General features: G+C 38.1%; 1 long non-coding RNA gene across 3 annotated transcripts in view; it reads left to right on the forward strand.

The window, feature by feature from the left end:
- Positions 1 to 11658, forward strand: part of LOC132099206 (uncharacterized) — a 159145-nt gene extending 147487 nt beyond the window's left edge. For all 3 annotated transcript variants that reach the window (XR_009423058.1, XR_009423059.1, XR_009423057.1), the window contains one exon: positions 11646 to 11658. This is a non-coding gene — a long non-coding RNA (uncharacterized LOC132099206). The remainder of the gene's footprint in view (positions 1 to 11645) is intronic.
- Positions 11659 to 15265: the final 3607 nt, after the last annotated feature.

Raw genomic sequence — 15265 nt, forward strand, 5'->3', positions numbered from 1 at the left:
TTGATCTTTTTAATCACACAAATTGATTATTTTTAATTCAATTCTCATTTAATTCCATTCATGCAGGACATGTGGACAGTATTGTGAATATAGAATTAGTCGATTCAAGTATCTGAAAGATAACATTAACAAATTTACTTAACACTTACTCAAATGGCATGGCAATGGTGTTAACAAAATTAATGTGATAAACATCACATTAACGTTGTTCTGGCCTTACCAATAATATTTTTGAATATGACCACATAGCAAGTGAAGAAGTTGATCAACTCTTCTGTTTGACTCTCCTCTTAGTCTGGGCTACCAACTTTTGAGTTCAGATATATGTCATCTGGAAATACTTTTGTACTGTTTTTTTATGAAAAAGTTATGTAAAATAACTGCTCAGTGCCGCAAAACAAACAACTCTGCTAATGCTAATTTAATTCTATATAAACTATATAACAGCATAGGCCATATAACAGCATTAGTTACTAGCCTAAACTGGACTGAGACAGGGAGCGCCCTGTAACTCACTGACCTGCCTGCGTTCACAATTCACACAGTGCAGATGGAAGGGAGAATGGCTGACTACACTGTTTATGGGAATTCATTATGCATTTCCCTCACAATTGTCTCAAAAAACTCACTACACTGTCTGTCTGGTCTCTCTGCACGCTTTGCGAGATCATGCGGCGTGATTTTTTTTTCTCACTGCTGCATGAGTCTGCATGAGAATATGAGGGTGTGGCGTGAGAGCGTGAGAATTGGGTCAATTGCGTGAGTCTCACGCCGAATGCGTGAGAGTTGGCAGCCTTGCCTTAGGAACTGGTATTTAAGTGCCAGAAAAAAAATAAAAGGGGAAAACAATAATATACTGTTATGAATAATTCATAGATTGAGAAAACAATACTCGCTCAGTGTTGGGGAGCTAGGATTTTGATATTGGAAACGTAGGAAATTATAGCTTAATTTGTAAATACAAAAAAAAACTGTTCCAAATGTGACCAGAAAACTTGTGTTCAGTGGCAGATTAGAAGAGAAATGTGCCGTTTAGGGAACCAAATGTTCCCGATCATGAGTTACTTTTTGTTTTATATCATGCATTATAATGTTTGAAAAAACATGATTATCAATCTTTGAATACCTCTCTGCCTTGTTGTTGGTGTCACTGCTGTTGTGCTCAAACACTCGTCCAAAATTGGCCCATAGTGCTGCATGTTGAAGCCAGTGCACCTTCAGGTATGTTGTCACTCGATTGCTGCCAAGCTGGGCATCCAGGTCATTGCACACGCTAGTAGACACTTTCACAAAATCTTCCTCCTTGACAGGACCGGGCTAATATGGTCATACTTCCTGGTTCTAGTAAGAACTCTTGCTGCTGCATTTTGGACTAGCTGTAGTTTGTTTACCAAGCATGCAGAACAACCACCCAATAAAGCATTACAATAATCTAACCTTGAGGTCAAAAATGCATGGATTAATATTTCTGCATTTGACATTGAGAGCATAGGCCGTAATTTAGATATATTTTTGAGATGGAAAAATGCAGTTTTACAAATGCTAGAAACGTGGCTTTCTAAGGAAAAATTGCGATCAAATACACCTAGGTTCCTAACTGATGACGAAGAATTGACAGAGCAACCATCAAGTCTTAGACAGTGTTCTAGGTTATTACAAGCGGAGTTTTTAGGTCCTATAATTAACACCTCTGTTTTTTCAGAATTTAGCAGTAAGAAATTACTCGTCATCCAGTTTTTTATATCGACTATGCATTCCATTAGTTTTTCAAATTGGTGTGTTTCACCGGGCCGCGAAGAAATATAGAGCTGAGTATCATCAGCATAACAGTGAAAGCTAACACCGTGTTTCCTGATGATATCTCTCAAGGGTAACATATAAAGCGTGAAGAGTAGCGGCCCTAGTACTGAGCCTTGAGGTACTCCATACTGCACTTGTGATCGATATGATACATCTTCATTCACTGCTACGAACTGATGGCGGTCATATAAGTATGATTTAAACCATGCTAATGCACTTCCATTAATGCCAACAAAGTGTTCAAGTCTATGCAAAAGAATGTTGTGGTCAATTGTGTCAAACGCAGCACTAAGATCCAATAAAACTAATAGAGAGATACACCCACGATCAGATGATAAGAGCAGATCATTTGTAACTCTAAGGAGAGCAGTCTCGGTACTATGATACGGTCTAAATCCTGACTGGAAATCCTCACATATACCATTTTTCTCTAAGAAGGAATATAATTGTGTGGATACCACCTTTTCTAGTATCTTGGACAGAAAAGGGAGATTCGAGATTGGTCTATAATTAACTAGTTCTTTGGGGTCAAGTTGTGGTTTTTTGATGAGAGGCTTAATAACAGCCAGTTTGAAGGTTTTGGGGACATATTCTAATGACAGTGAGAAATTAATAATAGTCAGAAGAGGATCTATAACTTCAGGAAGCACCTCTTTCAGGAGCTTAGGTGGTATAGGGTCTAACATACATGTTGTTGGTTTAGATGATTTGTATCATATTTTTACGTATTTAAAAAAAAATCTTATGTTATTTGCTTGAACAGCTGGTTAATGAATTCCAGCCCTTGTGGATTTTTGAATGTGTGTACTTTTACATGTCTACAGGTGTCACAAATTGGAGTGCTTTCTTTTCATACTACAAGGCAGAGTTCTACAAAATCTACAGACTTGAAACTTATATGCAGTGTGGAGACATATTCAAAAAATTGTATTCCAGGTATGCAGTGTTAGTTGTTGCCATGTGGTGTTTTGCTTTCAATGATGAATTAAAACATTACAAAAATAATGAACATTGGAGTATTTATTTTTTTCTTTCTTTGCTAAACCTGTAGGATATGTAGGTCAAGGAAGAAGAGGGGAACTCGACACCCACCCAGGCTTCTGCAGCGAGTTCTGCCAAATCTGTGCTGACCTTCTTTGAGTGTTGTGTGCATGTAGTACAATAGATTCAAACTCCTCACCTTTCAGTGATAACTCACTTTTTTGAGATTGAAATGGGTCACCTATGAGATTTGCATGGATCCAATGAGAGTGGATCTTACAAGGATACTTGTGATCTAACGTGGGTAAATAAAGAACTAGTTGTTTCAATAAGTTGTGGATAGTATTTTCTTTACTCTATACTTCTTTACTTTAAAACTGTCTAAAAATGTAATACTTTATTTATTTGAGGTCTGAGATGTGGGAACAGTGAAGAAAGAGAGGTTGGGCAAATATTTTCTTACTGAATATAGCCGGCATAGCACGTCATCTTTTACAACATAGAATTATGACTATATTTTAGTCACATGCTGTTTTCTATTAATGTTCATGATCAGTAGATGAAAGCACACCTATTTTCTACTTGATTAAAAAATATGTAGTAGACACTTGATTTAATACCATTCCAGTAAAAGCAGATGTGCCTTATTAATTTGAAGTCAAAGTGGACTACTGAGAGGGGTAAAGATTTAGCCGATCAAAAAACACACTTGTTTTTATTCTTACTTGTAACAAGAAACCACGGGCATTTCATGCATTGTGAAATGTATGATTCTATTTTTTATTTAGGTAGTTATAATGTTTTGAAATTAATACAAACGTTCATATAAATGGAAATATTAAAAGATTTGGTACTTGCCCATAATTATGTGCGCCCGATTTCAGTGTTTGCAATTAAGCATTTAAAGTGTTAAAAAAAAATTCTTTGCAAGTTTATTTTTCCGTAAAAAGAATAACTATACTTACGACTCAATGCGGAAACAATAGTAAGTATGACGCGAATAAGTATGACGTTAATCTGCCATATGTCTAATCTAAATGCAGTGGGACGAGATCCAACTCCGCCCCCTGGACCTGTATCCAACTCCACCCCCTGGATCTTGTGTTCTGCAGTGAGGGGCTACTGTGGTTTTTTGGGGGGTGATCAACTTTTTTTTTTCTCCATGCACATATAAACAACATTAGTGTGTAGATTATAATTGCTCTTGTATATAATTAAAAGGAAAATAAAAATAATTAAAACGAAAGTATATAAATTTGCCAAAGTCAGGAAAAAAAAATTTAAATGGAAGAAATATGAAAAATAAACACAAATTTAAAAAATAAAGAGGGGAGGATTCCAGTTATTGCATAACACCCATATTTATCCTTAAAATAGTGATATGATCACTAACGTTCCCACCTTATGATTAGTGAAACATATTTTTAGAGAATTAAATAATTAAAAATAATTGTTTTAATTTTAAAACAAAATTGTCTACTTTACTTTGATCTTGTCTAAGGTATGTTATAATCGATCATAAAATATGTGAATTTGTCATTACATGAACAGAGTAAGGTATAAATATTTTATTAATTTGCCTAACTATAATCAACCAATGCAGGCGTTTTACCGTCTGTTTGGATGAATTTACTTTTTGTTTTATATCATGCATTGTAATGTTTGAAAAAACATGATTATCAATCTTTGAATACCTCTCTGCCTTGTTTGGATAAATTTACTTCCATACATTAGAGATGTGGCCTAGGTTTGATTCGTACTATTTAAATTTATTTAATACAAGTTATTTAATCTGTATTAGTAATACGAAAGATAATATTTTTTAATTTGATCTCCGAAACAACATACTTCCGCCATTTTTGCACATGCGCACAACACATGTTACAAAAAGTTACACAAGAACACAAAGTAACCTTCCCAACACTGGACCTGACACCTTGCCACTCAGACAAAGAGAATTGACAAAATCAACTGGGTGTTCATCTGGCATCACCTGATGACGTATTTTCTACTGTTGGGGAGGGGAAATCAAACGATGACGTATATGGCATAGGCGAGGCCTCTGACATCACACTTGGATGTGGGCAGGGTTGGATGTCCACTGCAAGCTGCAGCGAGACGCTCCTCATTTTCTCACATGCGTCCAGGTAGATTTTCTCACAAATGCAGTTGAGTAACTTCCTCTTCCAAAACAGTAGATGGTGCTAAGCCAGGGGATTAACCCAGTTATTATTACAGTTTAAAAAATTATATTTTAGTTTGATTTTGTCAACTCTCTTTGTCTGAGTTGCAAGGTGTCAGGTCCAGTGTTGCGAAGGTTACTTTGGAAATGTTATAGGTTACAGATTACAAATTACCTTATTTAAAATGTTATATGTAGTGTAACTGTTTCAGTGACTTTATTAAAGTAATGTAACTGATAACATTTGATAAGTTTTTGATTACTTTTCTAAATTTGCGTGTGAGAAAATCTGCCTGGGCACGTGTGAGAAAATCGAGCCAAAGTAACCTTCCCAACACTGGACCTGACACATTGCCATTCAGAAAAAGAGAGTTGACAAAGTCAAACTAAAATATAAACCAATATTGGATTTTAAAGGGTAACTACTGTTTTGGAAGAGGAAGTTACTCAACTGCATTTGTGAGAAAATCTTCTTGGGCGTGTGTGAGAAAATCGAGCCGAGAGAGATCATAAAAAGCCAACTGTCTCACACTCGTAACAGACAGGTATGCATTTGTATGCACTAGATTTGGTATTTGTTCAAAGGTTAAATGCAATTTGTTGGATGGTTTTTATTTATTTGTGAAATATCATTTAGGCTCATTCATTTATATTTGTAAAACACAATATTACTCAACTGCATTTTCGCTCAAATTGACATTTGTATTTGAACATTGCTTTCTGTTTGTTTGTGAGTCGAGTATTCCTTTACAAAGCAGATCGAGTTTGTTTGCAAAATGCTGGATTTGTTTGTTTAATTATGGCACAAAATTCGCTCCATATTCTAAACTCCAACACACTGAGCTCACCTACTCTGCTGCTACTCTGAAGCTCATAACAGGAAGGGTTGAGAACAGACAGTGAGGCCGGCGACACACTGGAATGAATTCATGATATTTTGATATTTGAAAGTCTATAGGTTTACATAAATTCAGATATAAATGTAATTTTAAAAATAAATAAATAATTATCGATTTTCAAATATTGCACCTGTCAAACATAATCTATTTAGCCGTCAACACTTTTGACGGTGTCCTTTATCAGTAGGTGTAGGTGTGTAAAAAAAAGTTGATATTGTTGTCATGAAGACAAGAGCCTGGTCTGTCAACTGTCTCCCTCTACAGCAGCAGCGCTCCAGCGCCGCGCCAAGCACGCTTCTGGTGTGTAAAGACACAGAATCTGCCACGCTTCTGGGACGCTTCAGACACGCGACGCTCACGCCACGCAGCCAGTGTGTCACCGGCCTGAGACTGACTAAATCTTTTATGCAATTCCTGTACCCTAACTGTTGTTTGATATTTGCCACAATACCTTTATGACCGCTTCTGCTCCTAAGCCAAATGTCCACATTCTTTGTTTGTTTTCTTGCTTTCTTGTCAGTTGTGTCCAGTCTGACCATCTGCAGTGCAGTGATGTCATTAAGGATTTCTTCCTTGATGAACCTCTTAAATAGGCTCTGAGAACCTACAGTATACATGCATTATACATATGAACTATATAGGTCAATGTGCCTCTGCAAGGGAGTCATAGGATGATGTTCTTGGATTTGGAAGCTTTTTCTGTGTTACTGCATCCACATACATCACGATCATTGGCCATACTGCAATAGCCCTGTCAATGACTGGTAGTTTTTCTATCCAACGATGCCCACAAAATGGCAGGGGAAATACAGATATCTTGGTCAGAGTGCAGAAATCCTCTCTTCTAGCAGGGCCATTATGGAAAACTGAAAATTCTCCCATTATTTACTCACTCCCTTGTTGTTACAAACCTGTATATATTTATTTGTTCTGATGAACATGTAGGAAGATATATTGACAAATGTTTGTAACCAAACCATTTGTGAGCCCCATTGACTTCCATAGTAGGAAAAAAGAATACTATTGAAGTGAATGGGTAACAAATTACTCAATGAAAACACATTACGCTTTTACCTCACTAATATTACACTACGCCTACTAACGCCAACCAAGCCCAAACACATAAAACGGAAACCCTAAAAAACTCACGCATTCAAGCTAATAACATATTACAAACAACAAAATATGAAATATCAATCAAACACAATGTTACATAAATACCATCTTACGTAAACACCACCACCATATTAATGCGCCTAAAGACAATAATCAAACTCCCGTTAAGTGTATTCAATAGTCTTTGCAATATTTCATCATTAGCATACATATTGACTATTATTTTTATAATCTTTAAAAAAACGTTGTAGTGTCATGTGATTTTATCTCAACCGCTCTTTTTTTTTCTTTTCGCATTTCACACTAAAGATTATTACAACATAGTAGTCAATTTTAAAGTTTATTAGCTGAACATTATTAAAAATAAAAGCTTACAAAATAAAACCATATAATGAATTTGACTCAATGATCACTCCAAAGCCAATAGCAAACCACCCTATTTTTTTTTTTTTTCTTACAAAAAATCATATTATACCATTTATATATATTATACGATTTATACATATAGGCCTGTTAGTCCTACATATAATTTGCATCTATATAATAGACAAAAAACGCCTTTCTGCCATTACAGCCAATACCAGTACGTTTATTAAATCTACCCAAAACTGTTGTTTACAATACATATCATATATTAAAAACTTACAGAACATACAAAATATTTATTTTTTAAAACAATTACAGATTTTTTAATCTAGAAAGTTATTCGAAACCAATTATTCATACTATGAAATTTACGAAACCAATACCCCTACACATTAAATTTAAACTAAACAGCATTATAAAAACATATATACTCTAAAATAAGGACATTTAAATGTATGTTCACTCACAAAAAAACACAAACTATAATAAAACCATGAAAAATATATATGTACACAAAAAACGATCTATAAAAACAACTCTTTATTAAAATGGCAATCAGAAAAATGGCATATAAAATCAAAACAAACAAATTTAACGTAAGTAACAAATAGCATAATACACACACAAAAATATAGACTTTAAAGTTTAATTACACAAAATGCTTTACAAAATAATAATAATAACTTCTCTTACCCACTAAAAAATATTATTTTTACATTTGAACATTAATTCAAACACTAAAACATTTTCCAATAACTTAAACAATCAAGCTTAGCCTACATGAACAACAATTACTTCAACATCACAAAACTTTACTTATGTAAACTTTACTTAACTTTACATAACTTAACTCGGATTCACCTGTAGCACTTACTGCCTCGGCTGCACCTGTTACAAACTCCAATTCACCTGAACTACACTCCGAGCCGCTTCATCTGCAGCACCTCCTGCACACACAGACTCCACTTCATCTGCTGCATACACCAGCTCCAAATCACCTGTTGCACACATAGACTGCACTTCAGCTGATCCAGACACGAAGGATTTAGATGAGCATGCCTCAGACGTAGACGCGGTTTGCTCCGGTTCCTTGACCATAGCAACCACATTGCTATTCTGAATGAGGAGTTTCAGAAAACCACATTCTCACAAATGCTCTTCCATGTCTTGAGCATCCTGCAGCAGATGAGTGAAGTCACAGTTCAGTAAGTACCAGTGCAGCACAGAATTGATAATACACACATTAAGTTCTCCAGAATCTCAGAGTACTGTCACATTAGCGATGGCACTGGCCGTATACATTCACGTCTTCTGTAACATGTTGGGGTCAAACTCCATTTGACACCAACAGTTCCCGCACGTACGGGACACAGTCACCTCCTCTCTGGTTATTCCAGCACACACAGAAATAGCTGGATCTGACGTCACTGGGAACAATTGCACCAAGACCTGACAAAGGTCTAACCTCCTCAATACTTGTCTGATGTCTGGTGGTTACAAAAAGCTCACCATGAAACTCCCGGGTGGTCAAATTGGAGAATTCATAAGTCTTTAAAAAAAAAACCACGCCAACTTGAGATCCCCACAATTGCAGCCGAATTGTTCCAACTAGCATCCTGGAATATCACGCTCTGTGTCTCCGGTTGTCTGCTCTGGAACTCCACATTGTCGGTCCCAGCCCTCAAATGCACTATGCACCCAGTGACTTCACCAATCTGACAAAATATTAACAAAAACTAGACAAAAAAGTTAGTCAAGACAAACTTTAGGATTCATCTGTTAACAAGTCCGAATTAAGCAAGCTACTCAAATTATAGTGAGCTACAGATTATTATTTACTAATTTGTAGTAATGTATTTTATGTTACACTCAATTATTCAATTTGATCAGTGAGCATATTTTAAAATCATTATAGCATTTATAGCAACAATAAGAAAATATTTTAGAAAAGCTAGTGTTGCGAGAGACACAATAATCAGGTGAAGGTAATGAGGAAATTAAATTGCTACATTATGAGACACAATTACCCTGCTCCCTCCAAAATCGACAGAAATGCACATTCAAGACAAGGGGGTAAGAAAATGCCCCCTACACAATCTAATTTGCATCGCGAGCTCCGCCCCGCAGAGTGGGTATATAAGGAGCAACGCGAGCAACTTGCATTCAAGTCTTCGCTGAGGAGCCGAGCTAGTGACCCGGCCGTTAGGCGGAACAGCGATGTGGCAAGGGGACGTAACGTCTCTGTTCCCTACTTCAGGGAACGAGGGTTACATACGTAACCAAGACGTTCCCTTTCAGTCGGTCACATTCGACGTTACGAATGGGGTCCCTTACAAAACACCACATGGCTGTCTTCCAGCGACCCGTGCGAGTGATTGCACCCTGTCGTGAGGCAAGTACGAGTGAGGGCCTACAACTTACACAGAATTCACTGAGTAGCATATTCCAGCTGTATGCTAGCAGGCTGCCTGCCCGTGGGAGGACAGAAGGCAGGTATCCACCAAGATGGTGATACATAAGAACTCTGAGGTACCCAGCCCACAGGGTGGAAGTTTCAACGACAGAGCTGGCAAGGGGCTTGCCAAGGCAAAGACACATGCTGCGGAGAGACTTACTGTGGACATACACACGTGGGATTGTCCAGGAAAGGGGAATCACAACACATGGAGGCACCTAGTCCCACACAGGGCTGACCAAAGGGCATGTACGCAAGTGTTGGACATCAATAGTGCTGGAGGAACTCAGGGTTCTGACTGAGGAACTCACCTGAGGGGAATAGCGCACGCATCCAGTCAGCAGCAAGCGGATTGACAACAAGCAGGTCCTTACTGGCCTAAAGAGGCGAGTACCCGGGAGGACACGGGCTCTACACGGAGATTATAAAAGCTTTCAAATGTGTTAGGTGTCGCCCAGCCCACAGCTCTACAGATGTCTGTTAGCTAGGCGCCATGCGCCAGCGCCCAGGAGGAAGCTACACTCCTAGTTGAGTGAGCTCTCACCCCTAGGGGGCATGGCATGTCTTGAGCCTGATAAGCCAGGACAATAGCATCCACTATCCAGTGGGATAACCTCAGCTTGGAGACAGCCTTTTCCTTCTGCTGGCCTCCGTAACAGACAAATCACTGACTCACACGCAGATTTCCTTTGCTCTGTTAACAAAACCAGATGCGCATACTCACATCATAGACTGTATAAGGATCAGATATATGCTGCCTTACAACGTGTCTCCTTTTGCTCAACCTGTGTCCTGTGCACTCACAACTCTCTCTGTGCTCACGCGCAAGATATTAAATCTTTTCGCACCTTTCTATCTATAACCTTTTCTGTTCTCATCTTTTTACTGCTTGCAGTGTGAACGTTCTGATCCATTAACATGGGCTCGAAAAAAAAGGCTACGCATCACAGACAGAGTGTGTGAACCTGGAGTTAGTCATATGCCCAGTCTGCTCTGTTCTCGCGCTCCACTTAGGCGTGCTGCATCCTGATTGGTTCAGATAACATACTGCGGGAGGTCAGGGCCACGGAAAATCATGCTATAAAGCGATTTAGAAATCGCGCACACTCAAATCGCGATTTTATTTCAATTTCGATTAATCGCACAGCCCTAGTTTGTATGTAATCCTATCTAGATGTTTTATGTCTTTGTTGAGGTCTATAAAGTAAAAAATGTAGTGATAAATATACATTTCAAATGATTAAAACTTCTCAAAGTATTTGGGTTAAAATCCCGTTGCGTCATCTAGAGGACAACATAAATATCACAGCCTTTATCTTTCAGTTAAAATGGGTGATTGACTGAATATGACTTTATATTAAATGTGTATTAACATTGAAAGTAAATGTGATATAAAAACATTGTAAGTTAGGCTACTAATCTTTCATTGTACAGAAAGAGAGCAAAGAACATTGACATTATCAAAGAACATTTACATTATCAAAAAACATTTACATTATAAAAAAACATTTACATTATCAAAAAACATTTACATTATCAAAGAATATTTTCACTGACAGTCTAGAGTTCAATCACTCTCAAAAACTCCCAACACTGTGAAATCAATATCTTATTTACAGATTCGTACACACATCTGTACTTTATTGTTTCTGACGAGAGAATTCTCCAGAAAGAGGTATTCAGTCAGCGAGCGAGTGAAGGAAGCACTGGCATTTTAGCGATGACTCATCTGAATGCCTCTGATTGGTCATTGCATTCATAAGCTCAACAGAATCGTGTGTGATTGGTTATAATGCGCAGTGCTGTAAAAACACGTCTGTCTCCGGCTCAGCGCCAGCGAACGCAGATCTGAATTTAGCAGCTGATGATGTGACTCGCTGATCGATCTCACACTGGTGTGATTGTATCAAATATAGAAAATATTAATCGGCTACTTTTTGTCTTTTGGAAGCTGCATTCAACTTGGCTCCCCTCTGTTATAAGTTACACATACAACAAACTAATGTCATAGTGGTATCGTGTACTGTAATTGAATGTAGCCTAAGTAATACCTGTCGAACCGTAGACGGCACACGCGGTGTTCATCTAATACAGATCTTCATCGCAAGCAAATAATAGCCTTTGCAGATTTGCTTTCAATTTAGAGCAGATCCAACTATAGAGAGAGAAAAACCCCACATTTTTCTAAAACACTGCTGAAGTTGTTTTAAATAAATATAATCTAGAATCATTCAGAATAACAGTTTCCTTTACAATATACAATAAAAAAAATAGCTTACCTTAAAATCTTTTTTTCTGCTTTAGCAGAAAGAGAAGTCCTTGATAATGTCACTGAAGTCAAGGGGCCTTTCCAGGGACATCTAAGTAAGATGGTTTAGTCTCTTTTGTAACATGGATGAACGAAGACGGTTTTTGACTAAAGAGAGTTCTTCCTGACATCGTACTCAGTGAATATGCCACAGATGACTCATCTGGTTGCTTTTTACGTCGTCTCTCTCTTTGTATATCACTTTTGTATGTCTGAGATATACATGACAAAGTGTTTTTGGCTGTTGACTCAAACCTCTCAAACTGATCACGGAGATCTGCAATGCAATCTCTCAATGAACCCACCAGAGCAACAGCATTAGACAGGTCAAGGGCCACCATCTGAAGTTGTGTGCTTGTTTTTTGAACACGCTGCAGCACCTTCTTCCACACACTGCACAGAATGGCAACTTCAAGCTTCTCCATCTGCCTGGAGAGAGATGCGGCCTCACTACGAGTGGTCAGGTTTTGATGATCATCTTCTGCTATTGTTTGAAGGGACTGGAAAATGTTGTCATAGTTTAGACAAAGGGTGCTGGTTGCTTGTGCATGCGCACTCCACCTTGTGTTTGACAAAGATTTCAGAGTTTGAACACGGCCCTTCTCATTTTCTTCTAGGTTGTACGTAACAATCTGCTACCTACCTATTTTGAGCAGAAGTTAAAAAGAGACTGTACAAATGATAAAAAAACACCTCAGTCTCAAGACAACAGTTTATAGCATTTACCCCAAATAAGTTCAGAGTATGTGCCGCACAGGGAACCCATTCAGCTAACGGGTTGACTTCACGTATGAGAGATTGCACACTTTTATAAGCACCAGACACATTTCTGGCGTTGTCAAAGCACTGTCCATGCCAATCCTCTGTTTATGTTCATCTCCTTCATAACTGATATAACTGAATTGAACAGTGACTCACCTTTGTGACTGCTTATGGGTAGAAACTTAAGAAAACATATCTGACAATAAAAGTGAGCTGGTCTGAATGTGAAATGTCTGGGGTGGAGATGATTATCGAAAAATATTTGGCCATCCTGATTTTATCCAGGATTACAGAGAACAGCTTGTCACCCATCAAATCAGTTCACTCCTCACACACAGTAGAAGAAAGAGATGAACTGCATTGCCAAATCGTGCAATATGCTCTCTAAGAAATGGATCAAATGGACTGATTAGTTCAAGGCAACCCAAGTAGTTTCCATTCTGGGGTGATCCAAATTGTTGGTTGTCTCCTCTGAAAGCAAGTCCTCGCTAAGATATAAATTTAATAACAGCAACTACTCTTTTAGGAACCTCTGACCAGTACTGGCTCTCTGTTTCTTATTGCCGTTTCAATTCATTGTCAATTTTACCTTGCTCTGCAGTTCTTGAAATCCACACAAGCATGCATTTGGGATGCGACTCAGATCCCTCGTGCTCGACAATCCGTTCATTTGCATGCTTCCAACCGTTAAAGCTATCAGCACATCTGAATTTAGAAAGGGCATTCTTGTCATTTTACACCAAACAGCCGGAACACAAAACAACACACGGCTCCCTTAGATGGGGAATAGAGCAGCCAATCTCGTCTGACATTTTCACCATTCACTAGTCTGCCATTAAAAAGACTTTTTGAAAATCTTCTCTTTTGATTTTTATATTGTTGTTCTGATGCAGTGAAATCAGCAGTCATGTTATGACAAAGCTGTGGTCCTCTATCAGCCCAGTACTCCTGAACCTCGTCGTTGATCCAGGATCAGTGCTTGTGTTCGCTGGGATGTCAACGGCGTGCAGGGTAGGAGAGGAAGCCGATGCAAGGCCACTGATCTCAGGTTGATCTGGAGAAGGCTGTCTCAGTTCATTAATATTAGCATCAACTTCAACCGAAACGTTATCTCCTTGCTCAGTCTCATTTTCTCCAGCAGCAGATGAAGTCGATGTTTCATCATTCTGGTGATCAGTTCAGGATAAGCATGAAACACATTTACTGTTAGCTGTTAGATTAACACTAACCTGTCAACATGGCTTGCTAACAGCGAATATAGGGGGCGGGCGATGAGCTAAATGTTATATCATTATACGAGTCATTTTATCTATCAATGATATACTTCACAGTCAAGTTTGAAGGGTTAGTTCACCCAGATAGCAAATTTATGTAATTAATAACTTACCCTCATGTTGTTCCAAACCCGTAAGACCTCCGTTTATCTTTGGAACACAGTTTAAGATATTTTAGATTTAGTCCGAGAGCTCTCAGTCCCTCCATTGAAGCTGTGTGTACGGTATACTGTCCATGTCCAGAAAGGTAAGAAAAACATCATCAAAGTAGTCCATCTGACATCAGAGGGTCATGTTTCATCTGCAGCAGCCCAATGTGAGCGGTCCCCTAGTGGTCCAGATCAACTGCTCCATACACAGGCAGGACCAGGACGCAGAACTGCCACGCTAGATGAGAGTGTGACTCATCAGGAGGTAATGTGCCATTACACTTCCTGTCAAAAAGAACCTGTTCACTTATTTATTTATTGGTCATATAGAGCAGCGATAGCAGCTAGATTAATGAATCCTGTTATCTTTAATGATGTCAGTGATGTTTCTTTACGGTTTTTCTTTTATGTGATAAACTCATGGAATTGTATCCAAAACTTGGTGAGGTAACTGGTGGTTGGCTTCTTTATAAGGTATCAGGTAATATTTACTGCCTTCAGGAATTGGTTTGCAAAGCTGTTTAAATATTTAGTTATTAATTACACACACATACATTCATGCATACACACAGAGAGAACAGTACTGTGCTGAAGTGTTATGCACATAAGATGTTTGATAAGAGAAATCTGATTTAGTGTGTTATTAGGAAATGTAATATCTATTTATCCATCTCTCTCTCTCTCTCTCTCTCTATATATATATATATATAAGGGGTGTAACGGTACACAAACATGATTGTTCGAAACGAACCTCAGTTTCGAAGTCACGTAGTCACAGTCAGCTCTGCAGTAAACTATACACAGGGAGCACTTTCTTGCACATTACTATAATAGTAAAGGGACAGTTCACCCAAAAATGAAAAATCCGTCATTTACTTACCCTCAAGTTGTTCCCAACCTGTATGAACTTTCATTTTTGGGTGAACTATCCCTTTAACAGAACCCAAACTATTAAATTCAGTTGCCTTTTTTA

Source organism: Carassius carassius, chromosome 22 (assembly GCF_963082965.1).
Source record: "Carassius carassius chromosome 22, fCarCar2.1, whole genome shotgun sequence".
Lineage (NCBI taxonomy): Eukaryota > Metazoa > Chordata > Actinopteri > Cypriniformes > Cyprinidae > Carassius > Carassius carassius.